This window comes from Triturus cristatus, chromosome 4_2, assembly GCF_964204655.1.
Source record: "Triturus cristatus chromosome 4_2, aTriCri1.1, whole genome shotgun sequence".
Lineage (NCBI taxonomy): Eukaryota > Metazoa > Chordata > Amphibia > Caudata > Salamandridae > Triturus > Triturus cristatus.
Window position 1 is genome coordinate 148,920,608 of NC_140586.1, and position 18,430 is coordinate 148,939,037.

Here is an 18,430-nt window from a genome sequence, read left to right on the forward strand (position 1 = left end):
ATATGGCCATGTCTGAACTGGGTTGGCAGAGTGGGCTAAAAAACGGTGATGGATTAAACCCAGATCAGTTGACTGGGGGTGAGGGCTTGCAACGTTCAACACTCCGTCCATCATTCCCTTTGGTTTTGCTTTGTTTGCCATAAGTTGGCAGGGTATGCTCAGACGTGAGTCCCTTGCTCACTTTGCCACTGGATTCAAGCAAGCCTGGCTGAAGACGGCTGAAATGCCAGAAACCGGTCCTAGGAAGCTTGTTTCTGGTCCAGGGAAGACATGGCTTGGCAGTTTGGGCTGGACTGTTCCCATGAGGCACAAGGTCAGACTGATTTGCCTATAGCCATGTCTGAACTGGGGTGGCAGAGTGAGCTAAAGAACGTTGATGGATTAAACCCAGATCAGTTGACTGGGGGTGAGTGCTTGCAATGTTCAACACTCCGTCCATCATTCCCTTTGGTTTTGCTTTGTTCGCCATAAGTTGGCAGGGTATGCTCAGACGTGAGTCCCTTGCTCACTTTGCCACTGGATTCAAGCAAGCCTTGCTTAAGACGGCTGAAATGCCAGAAACTGGTCCTAGGAAGCTTGTTTCCGGTCCAGGGAAGATATTGCTTGGCAGTTCGGGCTGGACTGTTCCCATGAGGCACAGGGTCAGACTGATTTGAATATGGCCATGTCTGAACTGAGTGGGCTAAAGAACAGTGATGGATTAAACCCAGATCAGTTGACTGGAGGTGAGTGCTTGCAATGTTCAGCACTCCGTCCATCATTCCCTTTGGTTTTGCTTTGTTCGCCATAAGTTGGCAGGGTATGTTCAGACGTGAGTCCCTTGCTCACTTTACCACTGGATTCAAGCAAGCCTGGCTGAAGACGGCTGAAATGCCAGAAACCGGTCCTAGGAAGCTTGTTTCCGATCCAGGGAAGATATGGCTTGGCAGTTCGGGCTGGACTGTTCCCATGAGGCACAGGGTCAGACTGATTTGCATATGGCCATGTCTGAACTGGGGTGGCAGAGTGGGCTGGAGTGGCAGAGTGGGCTAAAGAACGGTGATGGATTAAACCCAGATCAGTTGACTGGGGGTGAGTGCTTGCAATGTTCAACACTCCGTCCATCATTCCCTTTGGTTTTGCTTTGTTCGCCATAAGTTGGCAGGGTATGCTCAGACGTGAGTCCCTTGCTCACTTTGCCACTGGATTCAAGCAAGCCTGGCTGAAGACGGCTGAAATGCAGAAACCGGTCCTAGGAAGCTTGTTTCCGGTCCAGAGAAGACATGGCTTGGCAGTTCGGGCTGGACTGTTCCCATGAGGCACAGAGTCAGGCTGATTTGCATATGGCCATGTCTGAACTGGGTTGGCAGAGTGGGTTAAAGAACGGTGATGGATTAAACCCAGATCTGTTGATTGGGGGTGAGTGCTTGCAATGTTCAACACTCCGTCCATCATTCCCTTTGGTTTTTTTTTGTTCGCCATAAGTTGGCAGGGTATGCTCAGACGTGAGTCCCTTGCTCACTTTGCCACTGGATTCAAGCAAGCCTGGCTGAAGACGGCTGAAATGCAGAAACCGGTCCTAGGAAGCTTGTTTCCGGTCCAGAGAAGACATGGCTTGGCAGTTCGGGCTGGACTGTTCCCATGAGGCACAGAGTCAGGCTGATTTGCATATGGCCATGTCTGAACTGGGTTGGCAGAGTGGGTTAAAGAACGGTGATGGATTAAACCCAGATCTGTTGATTGGGGGTGAGTGCTTGCAATGTTCAACACTCCGTCCACCATTCCCTTTGGTTTTGCGTCATCTGTGATATATCACATCTTAGTCAGGGAGTTCAATCTAGTGTGTGCAATCTTCGGAATTCCTTGGCTGAATCTATTTGCTTCAACACACAATGCGATGCTTTCGTTTTTTTTGCTCAAAGATGGTGTCTCCTCAGGTTTGGGCGGTCAATGCTCTCTCAGTCCCATTACCCAAGACAGTTTCATAGGCATTTCCTCCAATTCCCCTCCTCCCGAAAGTGCTGCATTGCACCCTTTCGGCCTCAGAGACCATGGCTCCCACTTCTCATGACACTTTCCAGAGGGGTCTATGTTCATATGTCAATTCGTCGATCTTCACTCCAGTGCCCGACTCTTCCAGAGGTGCATCTCTGTCATCTCCAGTTGATGGCCTGTAATGTGAAAAGGTAGGGCTTGAAAACCTCAAGTGTTCTTGCGAATTGGCTTTGGATATTCAAGCCTCTCGAAAACCATCCACCTTAAAGTCCGATAAAAAACACTAAGCTTCTTTCTAAAAATAGTGTCTTTCAAAGGAATTGGATTCATTATCCCTAGATGAATTTGCAATTTGGGATTTTCTACAGGACAGGTTCTTGAAGGGGCTCGCACCATTTACTCTTTGTTCTCAATGGGCTGCCATAACTGCTTTTTATGTTCAGTGAGATTTTTCTAAATTCCTCCCTTGGTGCCCAGGCTTCTTAGGAGTTTCAGGTTTAAGAGGCCCGCTCTTGCTAATCTTGTGCCTTCTTGGAATATATTGGTGGTACTGCAGGATCTTCAGTTGGTCCCTTTTGAGTCTTTGGCTACCTCTCGGCTGTCACGGCTGTTTGCTAAGATAGCTTTTTGGCTTGCAATTATTTCTGCCAAGCGTTTGGGGGAATACGGGGCACTACTGTCATCTTTTAGTTTCTTGTGCTTTTTTCCCTTATAAAGTGATTCTCAGATTTGACCTTTCTTTCATCTGAAGGCTCCTTCTCCTTCCACTTAAATCAGGAAGTTGTGTTTCCAGTTTTTCCTTCAGAGATAGAAGGGGTTACCTTTACACTTGATGTGAGTCACACATTTTCTATATATTTGACTAGGGCACAGGATTTCAGGAAATCCAAAAATCTGTTTGTTTTCTATGGAACAGCTAATCCGGGTCTCAAATTTCCTCTCAGACCATAGGCAAATGGGTTCGCCATGCGATCACTTCAGCATATAAATCAGCTGGGGAAAATCCTCCTTATCACACCCACGGGTGTTCTTCTAGGGTGACGGCAGCCTCACAGGTTGAGGTTAGTACTGTTTCCATTCATGAAACCTGTCGCACTGCTACATGATCGTCCCAGCAGATATTTGTTTTGTATTATCTTCTAGACTTATCTGATTCTGCTGGCTCTTTTGGAGCTACTGTATTAAAAGCAGCAATGATGTAATTGTTGTCTCATTAAAAATATTGGTTTCCACAACTGTGACAGCGTTGTTCTTGCTTGGTATATCCTCACAAATAAGGCCTGGGACGAGGAGGTTGTAAATGAGGGGGTAATGACCATATCACTTACTGGTAATCTTCATTATCCAGATTCGGTGTCCTCCTCGCCCCAGTCCACGTCCCTCCAACCCCACCCATTCTTGCACTTTGGCAGTTTTTTCTCAGACTTGATACATTATAGGAAGAAGGGTGGGGGAGTAGCTTTTTATTCTTTCCTATAGAAATAGAAAACAGCTTAAAGCTGTAGGGATCAGAGATCCCTGCTGAGGAAAACCTCTGTCGGAGGCGAAGCCCCCTCACAAGTAAGGACTGGTAAGAGGAGAACTCTGAATTGGGGTAATGAAGAATATTGATAATAGGTTCATTTTAACCTAAAAATTCTATACATGCAAAAACACACAAATATATTTGTATATATACATTTATCTATATATATGTAAATATTGTTATATATATGTGTATGTAATTGAAATTCTAAATGTCTTATTTTAAATATAAATGAACATTACTTTTAATTTATTTACACTTTTTTTTACTTTATATGATTTAATGTGAAACTACCGAATCCCTGAATCCTAAAAACACCTTACTCACCCTAAACAAACCCCTTCTCTAAACCTGAGGCCACCCCAGGCTACCCCTTAACACTACCTATCCCTGACGTATTTTAAGGAAGACATTTTAACATAATAGTATTAGTCACTAAATATTAATTTTTGTCCTATTGTTAATTATACATTCCATTATACTTTAAAAGTTAAGTGGCTTAAATTGATTATATGTTAATAAATGAATTTAAATGTTTGTGAACATAATTGAACTTTAGCTATTTTTCAATGAATTAATTTAAAGAAATATGTTTTAAATAACGTTTAAAGTTACATTACCTTAAATATAAAAATGTGTATATGTAATTTTGAGGTAAGTTAACTTTAAACTTATATATGTATCCACCATAATCACCTCCCATAATCCTGGAAGAAGACCCATACACTCACCTTGTTCCTTGGTATGGCAGTGGCACCATAGATACCATGGGGCAGATTTACAAGCCCCTTGCGAGACATTTACGCCGCCGTTGCGTCACTTCCATGCGCCATGCTGTGACAGATTTACAACGTGACGCATCTAGGGAGATGCATCACGTTGTAAAGCCCTGCGCTACATTAAACCTGCATCAGGTTTAATGTATGCAGGGTGGGCCTCTGAAGATTTCCCTGAGTCACTTTTCCGATGCGGCTGCTTGAAGCAGGCGTAAGGCATGATGCAGCATGTTCGGTATGGGCAGCCCCTGAGCATTGCTGGAGTTGCGTCGTGCTTGCGACACGACTCCAGCAATGCGCCGCCCTTATGCCATCAGATGCATCACCCATCTGTTTATCCTTGCGGCATGATGCGCTGCATTGTAAATGCGGCGCATCTGTGGTGGTGCAAGGGTAAACTTGCGTGACGCATCTTTCCTGACGCATCCCTGCTGATTTGCCGGGATGCGCCAGGAAACATAAATCTGCCCCCATATACTTAGGGCCTGGTTATGCATGGGTTGAAATTATAGGTTGGCTGTATTTAGCACATTCGATATTTATTGGATGCGTTAAATACCTCAACTGTTGTTAAATTTTGGCAGGTCAAACCTGCTGAAATTTAGCAGGGGGAAATTATACAGTATTTACTGTGCCATGCAGATTTTTGTGTGTTAAAAACCAAAATGCGCATGTTATTCCCCAGAAACTCGTAATAGGTGCTGTTTATCAAACAAGAGATACAACTTCCCTATGGTATTGTTATTTAGAAGGTGCAAAAAAAAACACCTAATCTCGTAATTAAGACCATAGCATAGGGAAAAGACATAAAATTGAACAGGGACAATTTGCACATCAGAGCTGGCAGAACATATATAAACTCCAAAACCATAACTATATCGTAATTCTACAACCGGATAAAAGTGGAAACACAATTGTTCTTTCCAAGGATAACTCTTTCAGGGAAGGTTACAAATAACTCTAGGATAAATCTGGCTGTAAGGAATCAAACAAAGCCAAGATAGAATCAAACACACAAAGCATACTGGGAGATGTTAAATTAATGGAATGATCAAGCTCCTATGGAGTGGGGAAAGTACAGATATTTGAGGCGCAGTCTCCCTAATATTCTTCTCCTTCATCTTTTCCAAACATACATAAGAATTTGGAGGGAGCACCAGGCAGGACAATAGTATGTTCAATAAAGACTCTATTAAAAAAAATCATCATAATACATAGGCCATGGGTACAAGCACTATCCTCATACTTAAAGAACAGTTGAGATTTGCTTAAGATCATAGAGGGAATTAATTACGTGGGAGGAAGATCATCTCTTCATATCATTATGAGTCAACCGTTTGAACACGTGTATTCAATATGATTTAGGTATTCAAGTTTCTTGTTACTTTTTGAGAGCAAGATCTTTATCATTCCTGTTGCATACAGAAATGCTTTTAAATATGGTTTGGTATTGTCTCAATAACAAACTTTTTCACTTGAGAAAGAGTACTACAGGCAGACCCAGGCCACTGGAATGGTGACCTGCTTTGATCCATCTATGCTAACCTTTTCATGGGCTGGTGGGAGGAGCAAGCCTCCTATATTATGGATATGTACAATGAACATGTAGTGCTCTGGGCCTGCTATATAGATGATGTATTTATCATTCAGAAAGGTTCTAAGGATCTTGCAATTGAATTGTTAATTAACTAAATCATATTTGATAGAATGTAAGACTTAGTAGTCTGATAAAGAAAGATTCAGTTGATTTTCTAGATTTGGTAATTGAGGTATGTGGGAGAAAAATTCAATGCCAAATTTTATCACAAGAAAACCTCAAAGAACAGCATTCTATTTGTGTCTAGTAGTCACCCCGTAAATCTTAACAGCAGTATCCTTTATGGGGAAGTTCTACATGCAAAATGAAACTGCAGCAATGAAGGATCCTTTATTTTTTATTTTTATTTTATAGAACTTATAATGCGCAACAGCTACCCGCAGTGGGTTTCTCGGCGCCTTTCAGACTGAAAAAGAAAGAATGATTGAAAGGTTTCAACAAAGAGAATATAACAAAAAATACAAGAATCGGCAATAGGAGGAGTCAATTTTATTCAGCAAGAGAGCATTTATGACAACATTGAACAGTCTGGTCAAGATGATCAAGCTATTAGATTCATAACACACACAGCAACAAAGCTAGTCAAATCAGGCATTTTTTGCACAAACATTGACATACCTTGCACATTGATGAATTATCACAAAACACTTGGACAGTTATCCGAGGGTAATCTTTAGAAAAAGTAAATCCTTGAATGATATGATGAGTAGGAACTTAATTTTGGCAGACGCAGGACAGGATACCTTAGAACACGCAAATGTTTTTTATTTTTTATTTACTAAACGCAAGCCATTTAAATTCAGTACTGATGCAAAGAAATTCCCAGTTCTGAACAGTACTTGGCAATTCACTATTTTTAAACATCTTTCATATAACTCAGACTGTTGTATTTACAGTCTCAAATGTATTTGTATCTTGAAGTAACTTGGCCGTTCTTTTCACAGAAATACAAAAAACAATGGTCCTAGACCTAAATTCAGAGATAGGCTATAAGTCCTTACTTAGTATTATCATTCAAATATTCTGGGCTATAAAGCATCAATTTGGGTAGCCCTCAATACTCAATATAACATTTGTCATAAAAACAAGACGTGCAACCAAACAGCATCAAAAATTCTTATAGCATTTATTATTTTTATAATTTTCTTTTGACAAATCTTCAATCAAGGTTGCTCCAAGGGGAACGTGCAAAGAGTAAAGTGTTTGAATATGAAAAAGTGAAAGGAAAGAGAAAGTATTCAAGAGATTGTGACATAAAATACTTAAAAGACTTGAACAATGGACCGGTTGTCAATCACCGTCCAAATGAAATAACCCGGTCACGTTAGTCAATTTGTACAACAGATGAATTAGACAATTACAAAGTGAATTGGAAACTAATTCCAATAAGGCACGTGAATAAATGAACATATCCCAGGCTTTATGATATAGGGCGTCGACGTTTCGATCCGTCTTAGTGGCCTCAAGAGGAAATTTGGACCTTGGCCGTGCGGATCTTCATCAGGACTGAAGGGCAACCTAGATAGGTACTGGGCCTTGTCGAGTGCCCGCTAATCCTTGTTATTAAGGTAAAACGGTGGACATCGTGTGGCTGGACTCCATTTGTGAGGCGCCACTAGGTAGAATTTAATTCAAAACTTAATGCGTGGTGTCACTCCACTAGAATTCTCGATTTTTGTAAACACAGCCGGATTGAAGGCCAAACTGGTGCCGCTATTGTCCGGCGATCGTCCGTACCGCGAGGCGCTCGTGTTTAAGCCTTAAACACGAGCGCCTCGCGGTACGGAGTGACACCACGCATTAAGTTTTGAATTAAATTCTACCTAGTGGCGCCTCACAAATGGAGTCCAGCCACACGATGTCCACCGTTTTACCTTAATAACAAGGATTAGCGGGCACTCGACAAGGCCCAGTACCTATCTAGGTTGCCCTTCAGTCCTGATGAAGATCCGCACGGCCAAGGTCCAAAATTCCTCTTGAGGCCACTAAGACGGATCGAAACGTCGACGCCCTATATCATAAAGCCTGGGATACGTTCATTTATTCACGTGCCTTATTGGAATTAGTTTCCAATTCACTTTGTAATTGTCTAATTCATCTGTTGTACAAATTGACTAACGTGACCGGGTTATTTCATTTGGATGGTGATTGACAACCGGTCCATTGTTCAAGTCTTTTAAGTATTTTATGTCACAATCTCTTGAATACTTTCTCTTTCCTTTCACTTTTTCATATTCAAACACTTTACTCTTTGCACGTTCCCCTTGGAGCAACCTTGATTGAAGATTTGTCAAAAGAAAATTATAAAAATAATAAATGCTATAAGAATTTTTGATGCTGTTTGGTTGCATGTCTTGTTTTTATGACAAATGTTATATTGAGTATTGAGGGCTACCCAAATTGATGCTTTATAGCCCAGAATATTTGAATGATAATACTAAGTAAGGACTTATAGCCTATCTCTGAATTTAGGTCTAGGACCATTGTTTTTTGTATAACATTGCACCCAGGTCCTTGACTTTTTGGGTTACCCCATTTTTGTAATGGTTCTTTTCACAGAGCCAGGAAACAAGTCCTCAAACATATAGAAGACATTAACGATGAGGACAAACAATCGCCTGAGACCAGTGAACAAGGCGAGGCATTGCCGAAACGTGTTGGGATAGTGTTGCTTAGATCGTTCATAAACATCAAGGGGCAGATTTATGAGGCCCTTGCGCCTCATTTACGCTGCCGTTGCGTCACTTTTGTGAGGCAGCGGCGGCGTAAATCCTGCGCCATGCTGCAGGGTATTTACAACGTGACGCATCTGGGAGATGCGTCCTGTTGTAAAGCCCTGCGCCAGCAGTAGGCGTACCTGTGCAGGGGGGGGCGTTCTGTCGCAGGAACGCCTCCTAAAAGTGGCTGAGGGAAATCTACAAGATTTCACTCAGTCACTTTTGAGCCCATGCTGCGTCAAAACCCTGCGCCTGCTTGAAGCAGGCGTAAGGATTGACGCAGCATTGTGAAGATAGGTCCCCCCAAAGCATTGCTGGAGCTGCGGCGCGCTTGCGACGCAACTCCAGCAATGCGCCACTTTTACGGCACAGATGCGTCACGGATCTGTGCCGTTTTTGCCCCATGGTGCGCCGCATTGTAAATGCAGCGCATCCATGGTGGCGGAGCTGTGGCGCACAATAACTGGCACATCCCTGCTGATATGCGGGGATACGCCAGTTATTATAAATCTGCCCCCTAGTGTTCAAGCAAGCCAGAGTGTATGCGTTTTCTATTGGGGGGTGTTTTTGGGGGATAATTTACTATTCCTACTCCAGTTTGTGCAACAGAAGGGAAGGTGTTGGATTGTAAATCCAACATCTTCTGCCCCCTACAGCAAGTTGTTGTAACGACTTGCGATGTAATCGTATGCGATGTAACAACGCGGTCATTGTAACAACTGCATTGTAACGGCATGCGATGTAACGCATTAGAAGTAAACGATGTCTCCCGCGAGAGAGATGCCTCAAGGAGTGACATATGAGGAGCCCTAGTTATATAGGTGGGAGGACCAGGTGCTCGCTAAGAAATTTGCCACTGAAATATATGAGAATGTAATCCTGTGGTCGTGCTATGTAAATGATCTTTTTGTTATATGGCATGGAGATAAAACTTCGGCCATGAACTTTGTGGAGGGATTAAATGACAATGAGCTTAATCTCCATTTTTACCTCATTCATAAGTGAGAAAGTGGTTGAGTTCCTCGATCTGTCTATTTATGTGGTTGAGGAGGCTATGCAAACCAAGACATTTAGGAAAAGTACAGCTGGAAACATGGTGCTGCATGCCTGCAGTTTTCATCCAACAAAGCTAAAAAATAGCATACTGTAGGAGAGTAGGATCTGCACTTATGTTGCCCCCACTTTTTTCTGATGTTTACACTGGTTTCTGGCTATAGTCTGGCTGGGTCCCTGCTAATCAGGGCCTCAGCCTCTCTGTTCTCTCTAAACAACTTGGAGTGCATATTAGATGCACTAGTGATTGGATACTGTGGTACCTTATGAGCCCCTAGTATATGGTACCTTAGGTACCAAGGGCATAGGTACTTCACAGGCCTACCAGGGGCTGAAGCATGTATTATGCCACCCCTGGGAAGCAGACTAAATATGACACCACAGGCCTGCTACTGCAGCCTGGGTGAGGTAGTGTTAGCACTGCTCACTGAGGTATAGGTTCCCTGTATCTCACCTTACGCACACATATAAACCTATCAGTCACCCCTAAGGCAGGCCCTATCAATCCTGAGGGCAGGGTGCTTGGTTTCCATGTGAGGGTTTGCCTCTGCCTGAGCAGGGCCCCTCTGCAGCTCTCAGAGTCCATTCTCTGTAGCTGTTTGTGGATGCGGTTAAACCATATACTCTTAAGTGCATTATAACCTAGCACTAAATGCTAACTTTGGAGTGGCTGTATCAAAACAGGTCGTGTTTGGTGTCAAACGCTTTGGAATCATACCCCCACACCAGTAACTGGTGTGGGAGCATGATCCCACCCTTCTAGAGGGATAGACATCTACCCACTGTGGAAACTTGGTAGAATCCTGAAGAGCCCTGGCATCACAAAATGGATGCCACCAGCACAGACACTGGGCTGCCCTCCTGCTGCTGACCGAAACTCGCAGTGGAGGAGGCCCAACAATAGGTATCCTGTCACAGGGAGGTGTAACCACCTTCCAGACAGGATTTAGTGTATTGGGGCTGGGTGGGTGCACTCCTAGAGTGCTTTGAAGTCCTGCACTGGGGGAGCAGTAGGCTCCTCTGTGCATATGCCAGCTCAAACCGGTTCAGGGGCTACCAGCCCCTGCTCTGGTGTGAAACTGGACAAAAGGAAGTGGGTGTAGCCACCCACTCCCCTGACCCTTCCATAGGAGTGGTCATAGAGCTAGTCCCTCCCTTCCTTGTAGTATAAGTTAGGGAACCCTTTCCATTGCAAACTAGATATCCCTGGACGACGCTCTGAAGAAGAATCCTGGACCTTTGACGTTCCACTACCTCTGGAAGACTGAAGAATCTCCCTTGGAGTCAAGAAGTGACTCCCCTGCTTGGAAGGCACCAAAACTTTGAATGAATGGCTGCAAACTTTCCCACTCCCGCCATAGTCTGAAGTCCCTGCAGCCCTGGAAGTAGATTTTCTGAATTCTCCAAGGCCATCGTGAGTCCCCAGTGAAGCTGAGGCAAGTGGAACCCACGAGTGACGAGGAACAGCAATACCTGGGTACTGTGCACTATTGTTGAGTGCAACCCCTTCACGACATTCTATGAACTTGTGCTTTGGACCACATATGGTCCAAGCCTCCAGCAGGATCTCTTCTGAAGATCAGAGGCCTACCTCGTCCCGAGTGACCGTTGTCTCCTGGTGAGTGAATCCTCCCAAGGCGTCTTTGCGATCCCTTGCCGGTTGGCTTGTGGGTCCCCAGAAGACTTTTCTACAGAACCAAAGGGCTCCCCTGGTTGCTCCAGGCCTGCCCTGACTTACCTTTGCTGGGTGAGTCTCTCAGACCTTGCTGGTCAGCACCGCTGACTTTTTACACTTTCCACAAGACTTGCTGTTGCCAAGGCTTGTTGGCTCCAATCTGGTCGCTGACACATCAGTAAGCTGCAGACTTCATGGGACACACCGAATCCTGCTCCTGGTCATTGTTGACGCCTCCTGGACCTCGTGGCTGAAGAGTCAAGACACCTGTGATCACCTGAAATCACCGACAACAGTGGGCATCCAGCTACCTTGCCCCGGGTCACTGCCAAGTGACTTTGAACACTGTCCCTTCTGCTTTCAGGTCTTCTTTCTTCTGAATTCAGCCTTGGATTCCACCGGGCACTTCTCCTGTCTTCACAAGCAGCAAGTCTTCTTTGGCTCCCATTGAAAACGATGCCGCGACCCGGCACCAAAAGACACCTATGCATCCAGCTTCCCTGGGTGAGGTAACTCCAGCACTACGGTGCTCCTGTGGGTGTTGGCTCCAGAACTACTTACCCTGTAAGTGACTTGCTTGTAGAATCTCCCGAAGTACCCTAAAACTTTAAATTTCCAACCGCGACTTGCTCCATTGAAGTCTATTGGGATCCGCGGCTGTGTTCTCACACTGCATGCATCTCCTGTGAGTCCTTTACTTACCTGCCTTGGGTGGATTAGTGAGACCCCAGCGCTTCTACAGGCCCTAGGCCTTGTCCACTCGCAAGTCGATCTTCCTAAGTCTCTTTTTTAGTATATGGTCTGGTACGCCCCAAGGGCCCCAGCCATATTTGTGCTTAACTTGTTGTGAATTGTTGTTTTGCATATGTCCTTGACTTCTAATCTCATAAAGAGATTAGTAGAGTGTGTTGGAAATAAATACATATATATTTTAAATATATACCTGTGTGGTGTCCTTTCATTTGGTAATTCAAGAGATTATAAGGTAAAACAAGCTGCTTTACATTCCTCTAAAGACTTAACCTGAAGGCTGCTCTCCACAGCTACCACTAGGATAGCTTTCTTAAAAAGGTTGTCTTAAACCTATCTACCGTAAGAGTCGAATTGTACTGGTGCAAGGTGGCCACTTTAACTAGTGACCAGCATATACCAGGCCAACTTCTCACAAATACCCTATGCAGAGAATCTCCGGAGTCAGGGCAACCCATAAGATTCCTCATGGGTTACAGTAATCAACATCAAGAGATCAGGGCCATCTTTCAAAAGCATTGGCACCTGATTTGTAGTGACCAGATATTAGGTCCTAGAATTAAAAAAAGACCTCTACTAACTTTTCGAAAGGCTCGATCCATGAGGAATGATTCAGTCAACAACACCCCAGGTTTTAAACAACAGCAGGGTTGGCTTAGTGGAAGTAAAGGTTTTCGGCGCTGTCACAAATGAAAGGCATGCACGTTTTGGGTGAACACTACTGAGGTACCACTGCCATTTACAAATACTAAGTGGCAGATTTTAAAACCATTAACCTAAAGGAGTGATTACACCGTATATGCCCTGAGATGCAGCTGTCCCAAACTCTATATAGGGAGTACCATCTTAAAAGTACACCAGCGTATCTTATAACACATTCGTGCCATCAAGCACAAGGACCAATCATACCCTGTTGCTAGGCATTTTGAACAGGTCCACAACATCGACATTAGCAATTTAGAATATTTTGTGCTAGATCAGGTGTTGGCAAGACCTAGAGGTGGCAACAGAGAGAGGTCTCTGAGGCAATTAGAATCAAGATACATCTTGAGATTCAACACGAAAATACCACAGGGCCTCAATAGCGAAGAAAACCTGTATGTCCATTTGTAAGGTCATGAGGTTTCTTTTTCGTAGAAGTTATCTTTAGAATGAATTAATTTGTCTCCCACCGGTCTGCCAGCAGCCCGCAGGGATCAATAGAATGAACAGACTGTATGAATTTGGCATAGATATAACTCTATTTCCCATTAAAATCCAGACCATGTCTAATATATTGTTTGTATATGCTTTTCACAGGGTTATATATTGGTTTCAGGTTTCTATTAGTGTGATTATTGGAATGTATTTGGTTTTTTTGCCGTGAATCAAATGTGGACATGACATATGTAAGAAATATTGAAATGAAGAACAGGTGCACAATACTGGGGAAGGTAACTAGACCTCTAAGGAACACATGTTTTGGTATTAGTAGGTCACATTGGGCCCTTACCCTGGATTAGCTATATGTGACATTGGAAATACAATGTATACAATACAAAAAGCCAGTTGGGAATCTTTCAGGTGGCCAGCCTAGTAAACAGTCACCGCTTGTGTGTAATAAATCATTTTAACAATATATATGTCAAAGTTTTCCACATTACAATGAATTGAATAAGATATATTATAAGGCAGCGATCTGCACATGTAACTTTAAAAGGTATTGCACTATGTCACTTTATATGTATCAGCACTGTCTCTTTAAGGCCTGTGTTAGGCCCGGGAGCATGTATTTAAGGATAAAAAGATAACAATCATAACTGGTTTGAGAATGGCAGCTACGGCTGTTGAAATGTGTCACTGTTGTTTTTTCTGCCAATAAACCGCATTTGACAGCAAACTTGAGCGTGCTGGAGTCTGTCCACATTGGAAGGCAGGTGTGTGGATATATATATATATCACAGTTCCACATCCTGGCACTGGAAAAGGACAATGGCATTCCAGGTTCACTTCCTTGCAATTTTATGGGCTGTTGCGCCTTCTTCAAAATAAACAAACTCATCTACCAGTCGACATTTTTTATTAGCTGGTGACATTACATTCAATAATGAACAGAGACAATAGCGATGACTGTGTAGAAACCTTGATAGCCCCAAAAAGAATACACAATTTGTGTATCAAAATATCAATTTATGGTCTGTGTATGCTGAAAATTAATTATAATGGCTCTTCGGATGACCCCAACAGAGCTGCTCACACCCCCCCTCCATCAGCGCCTTGAGACCCTCACGGGTGAGTAGTATACTCTACAAAACCCTGATTGATTGATGTTCCCTAAGCCATATAAAAGGGTAGTTTACAAATGATCTTTGGACTACAATAGAGACAAAAAAGGACTCCTTCTTGCTTAAGCACCAAGATACAAATTTCTCTGCTCAGATCCTAATTTCGCTCTACACAACATCTCAATTTACCTCACTATAATTTAGTTATGTCATATTCCACTTCCCCTCTGTCTTTCTACCTCTGTTTCCTCTACCACACCTCCCATAGATTAACCTGGGAGCTATCTTGTAACATCCTACAAGTGTAACTTTCCATTGGGACAAGATTAAGAAATGGAGTTTAGTCTCTCTGAACTCAGAATTTGATAACACCCCTTTTAGTAAAGGTGTTTTTTAAATTGTGTGTTTGAAAATGCCACTTTTAGAAAATGGGCATTTAATTGCTTTATTATTCTGTGTGCCTCTGCCTGTTTGTGTATCTGTCATCTGGTTTGGGGGTGACAGGAGCTGGTGATGTGCATTCGCTCGAGACTGTGACAAGGGGATTGAGGTGTGTACTACCTTTGCTGGGTGACTCCTGGCCAGGCTGAATAGGCATTTCTGCATTTAAAGTGGTGGGAGGAGTTTTCACCAGCACCTGAATAAGCTGTGTCTCCTTTGCACAATGCTGCCTCCACTCCCTGTGGTCAAGCTGGACCAGCGAGGACATCATTGGTGTGTACTGAGCTCAGGGACTCTGAAACAAAGACTATAATGAGAAATTAGGGTATAAGTATTGGACCTAAAACCAGAACTTTAGATTACTTCTGGAAACAAGAGGACCCTGCCAAGAAGAAGAACTGAAGAGCTGTGTGAGGAGTACTGCTTTTTCTGTGTGAGGGGTGGGTTGGCCTGCAGTTGCTGCATCTATCTGTGGGCAGAGGAAAAGGATTGACTCCTTCACGTGGTGAGCCCTTCTACCCCGGCCTGTATCAGCATGGGAGCGGTGCTGTAGGAAGAAGCCACCTTGGCGTCTCCTAAGATGGCTCCGGCATTAGGAGGTTGCCTAGCAACCTTTCGCAGAGGACTGCAATCCCACCCGATTCCATGGGGAACGTGGATTCTGGCCCGGAGTCTCTGCAACTGTTGGGCCTCGTGAGAGAGGCCTGCCGATATAACCCTGCTGGCACGTCACTGAGCAAGACACGGGCACACTCACCTGCATTCTAATTCAGCACCACGACATTAACGAGCAGCACCATAGGCTCTGCGTGGTGTGGGGGATTATGGTTCTGCTTCTGCTCGAGCCGGCCGCACAAAACTAGGAGAGGTCTCCATCGTATTCTCCTAGGTTTTTGTACACAGGGGCTAGCAGCTGCACAGTGTGGACGCGGGCAGCTTTCTTTGAAGTGGTCCCCAGCCGGGGGTTACCCACCGACTGGGGTCATATGTGTCTCCTCCCCTCCTTCTGGTGGCATACCTGGGGGGGATCGAGCCCCTTGAATTTGTCACTGCTTCCCTCGGATATTCTGCACTCCGTGGCCCAAGGAGGGTCTCCCCGCTATACTCTACTTTGTGTGCCCCACCTCTTGGGTTGGCAGACATACCTGGGGGCACAAATTCAGGATTTGACACATCAAAGTGAATTTTCTACGGAGGACCCGACTGTGAGTTGATTTCAGGGACACCTCTGTGATTACCATATTCCCTGTAGTAGGGGAGCAGATGCTTCTGTGCCACGCGTTGTGGATGGGAAGCACCATATCAAGTGTAGTAGGTGTGCAGGGGCACTGCACCCTATGTGTTTATAGTAATGTTTAGTGATGTATATGGATATACTGTATTTATGCCCTGATGTTATGATTTATGTCATTTTGCCTTGCAAGGAGAGAATAGCAAATATTATTTCAGGGCCTGAATAATGTGTACGGTGATGGTATGTGACGTTTTCGGTGACGTGTGCAACATATAAGTATTTACTTTATGGCACTAACTGTAAAATTATGACAATCTCCTAGTTGGCAAAGTGACTTGTGATTTATGTGCTTGTGGTCTATGTGTTTATATATAATATAAGAGATATTTTCATATAACCTGGTGTGGAGTCTCTTTTGTGCTGTATCTGGTGTGTGTTGCGCAAACATTTATTCACATCGCCTCTGGGACGAGTCTGACTCCTCTGCCAAGCTACCAAAGGGGTGAGCAGGGGTTATCTTGGGAATGCAACTCCGTTACACTGACTAGAGTGGTGGGTTTTGTCTGACTTAGGTGCATACCCATGCCAACCAAAAACCCCATTTAGAACACAGCTCAATCTCCCCATCTCACAAATAGCATGGATTGTTACCTTTAACTAGACATCAAACCACGAAACTCTGATGAAGGGAACTATGATTTTTTCAAGGTTTTTATAAATCACTGCAATTCACTCCACTTTTTTTGTAAATCACTGCTTTTTGGAGCAGAGTCCACGGCAAGTCCAGTGGCAACAGGTCAGCTGGGCACTGTGAAGGTGCAGTGCTTCATTAGCTTTTGTGTCCCGGAAGCTTAAAAGGAGGCTAGTCAAGTAGCTTTTCAAGTCAATTCAGTGGGCCTCGGCACAATAGGGAGCAGGTCTAGTCCTTAGGGTCTCTCTCCACACAGTCAATAGCAGTCTTTCTTGGTGCAGCCTTTCTTTCTGAGGTCCACAGATTCAGTTGGTGCAGTCCTTCTTCTGTTCTTTCAGAATCCAGAATCAGAATCCAGCTGTTTTCTGAGGCTCATAGCCAGGGGGCCATTTTATGGCAATCTGGAGTTTGTGGTTGGGGAGGACTGCCTAACCAATGGGGTAAAAATTCCAGCAGACAACCCTACCCCCTCCTACATCACTCTGCAACTCTGGGCAATAGCTTACTTAATCTCCACAACTGCCCCCACAACGCTAAGGATGCCTGGCCTCCACCTTGGGGGTGCCCAGGAGTGGATGCCTCACAGGGAAAGCCAGGATGGGTTCCACAGCGGTATTCGTACAAGCGCCTTGAGACCCTTGCGGGTGAGTAGTGCGCTATACAAGTATCAATTTGGGATTGGCATAAAACAATCCCACAATGCATTTCTGTGACCAAATCCAAGATGTCAGAACCCTTCTTCCCTTGGTCAGCACTATGGGCACACCCCTGAGGTGTGTCTAGTATAGAGCAACTCCTCTTGGAAAACGGGTTCTACAACAGGTTTTTCCCCACTTTAAGAGATGCCAGCCAATCTACCTACACAAAGGAGCGGGCAAGCTTGCATTTGACTGTTAGAGTTGGCTGCCCCTTTGATGCTGGGTCCTTTGTGGGCACAGCCATTTAGCCTTCCCGTCTGGAGGAGGATGCACCTTCCCCACCAACAGGCCTTTTATTTTGATTTCCTGAGATCCACTCACACATCTGGCAGGAGGACAGCAGGCTGTTTCGGGTGGCAACTGCTGCAGAGAATCAGAAACAGCCACTGGAACTTTGGGGCAAGAAGGCGGTGACTTTTGAAAGTAATCATTGCATTAAAAGTTACTTTAAATCTGACTTCAGCAATAAGTTGGGTTTAATGTCACAATTAATTTGATACCTTGAATTACTATATTTGGTGGTCCCAAATAAAAGTTAGCACTTGGCGGTAAGTCTAATGAAACCCCATGTTAGGCAATGGGACTACCAGCCTTGCTACAGTGAAAAAGACAATGGTTGAGTTTTCACTGTTGGAACATGTAAATATAAAATAAACATGCCCTTCTTTTTAATGTTTAGCACAATGCCTTGTGAGCTACTAAGGCTCTACCTATGGGTGACTTATAAATATTAAAAAGGAAGGTTTTGACTTGACAAAAGTTTAATTTACCTTGTCAGATTCGCAGTTTAAAAGCTGCCTGACTAGGCTGCAGTGGAAGACTTAGAGCTGTGTTTTCATGCAGTGGTGGTGGTGCAGATCAGAACGCAAAATCTCCTCCTGCTTCCACGGACAGAATGATTCCGCAGTCACACTCACATACACACATCACACGCTGGTGGGGCCCATAACACCAACATTCATTCAATTAATCAAACTATCCGTGCCTTACAGAGGAGAGAGAGATAGATATCCAGATCCTGAACTGCAGCTATTC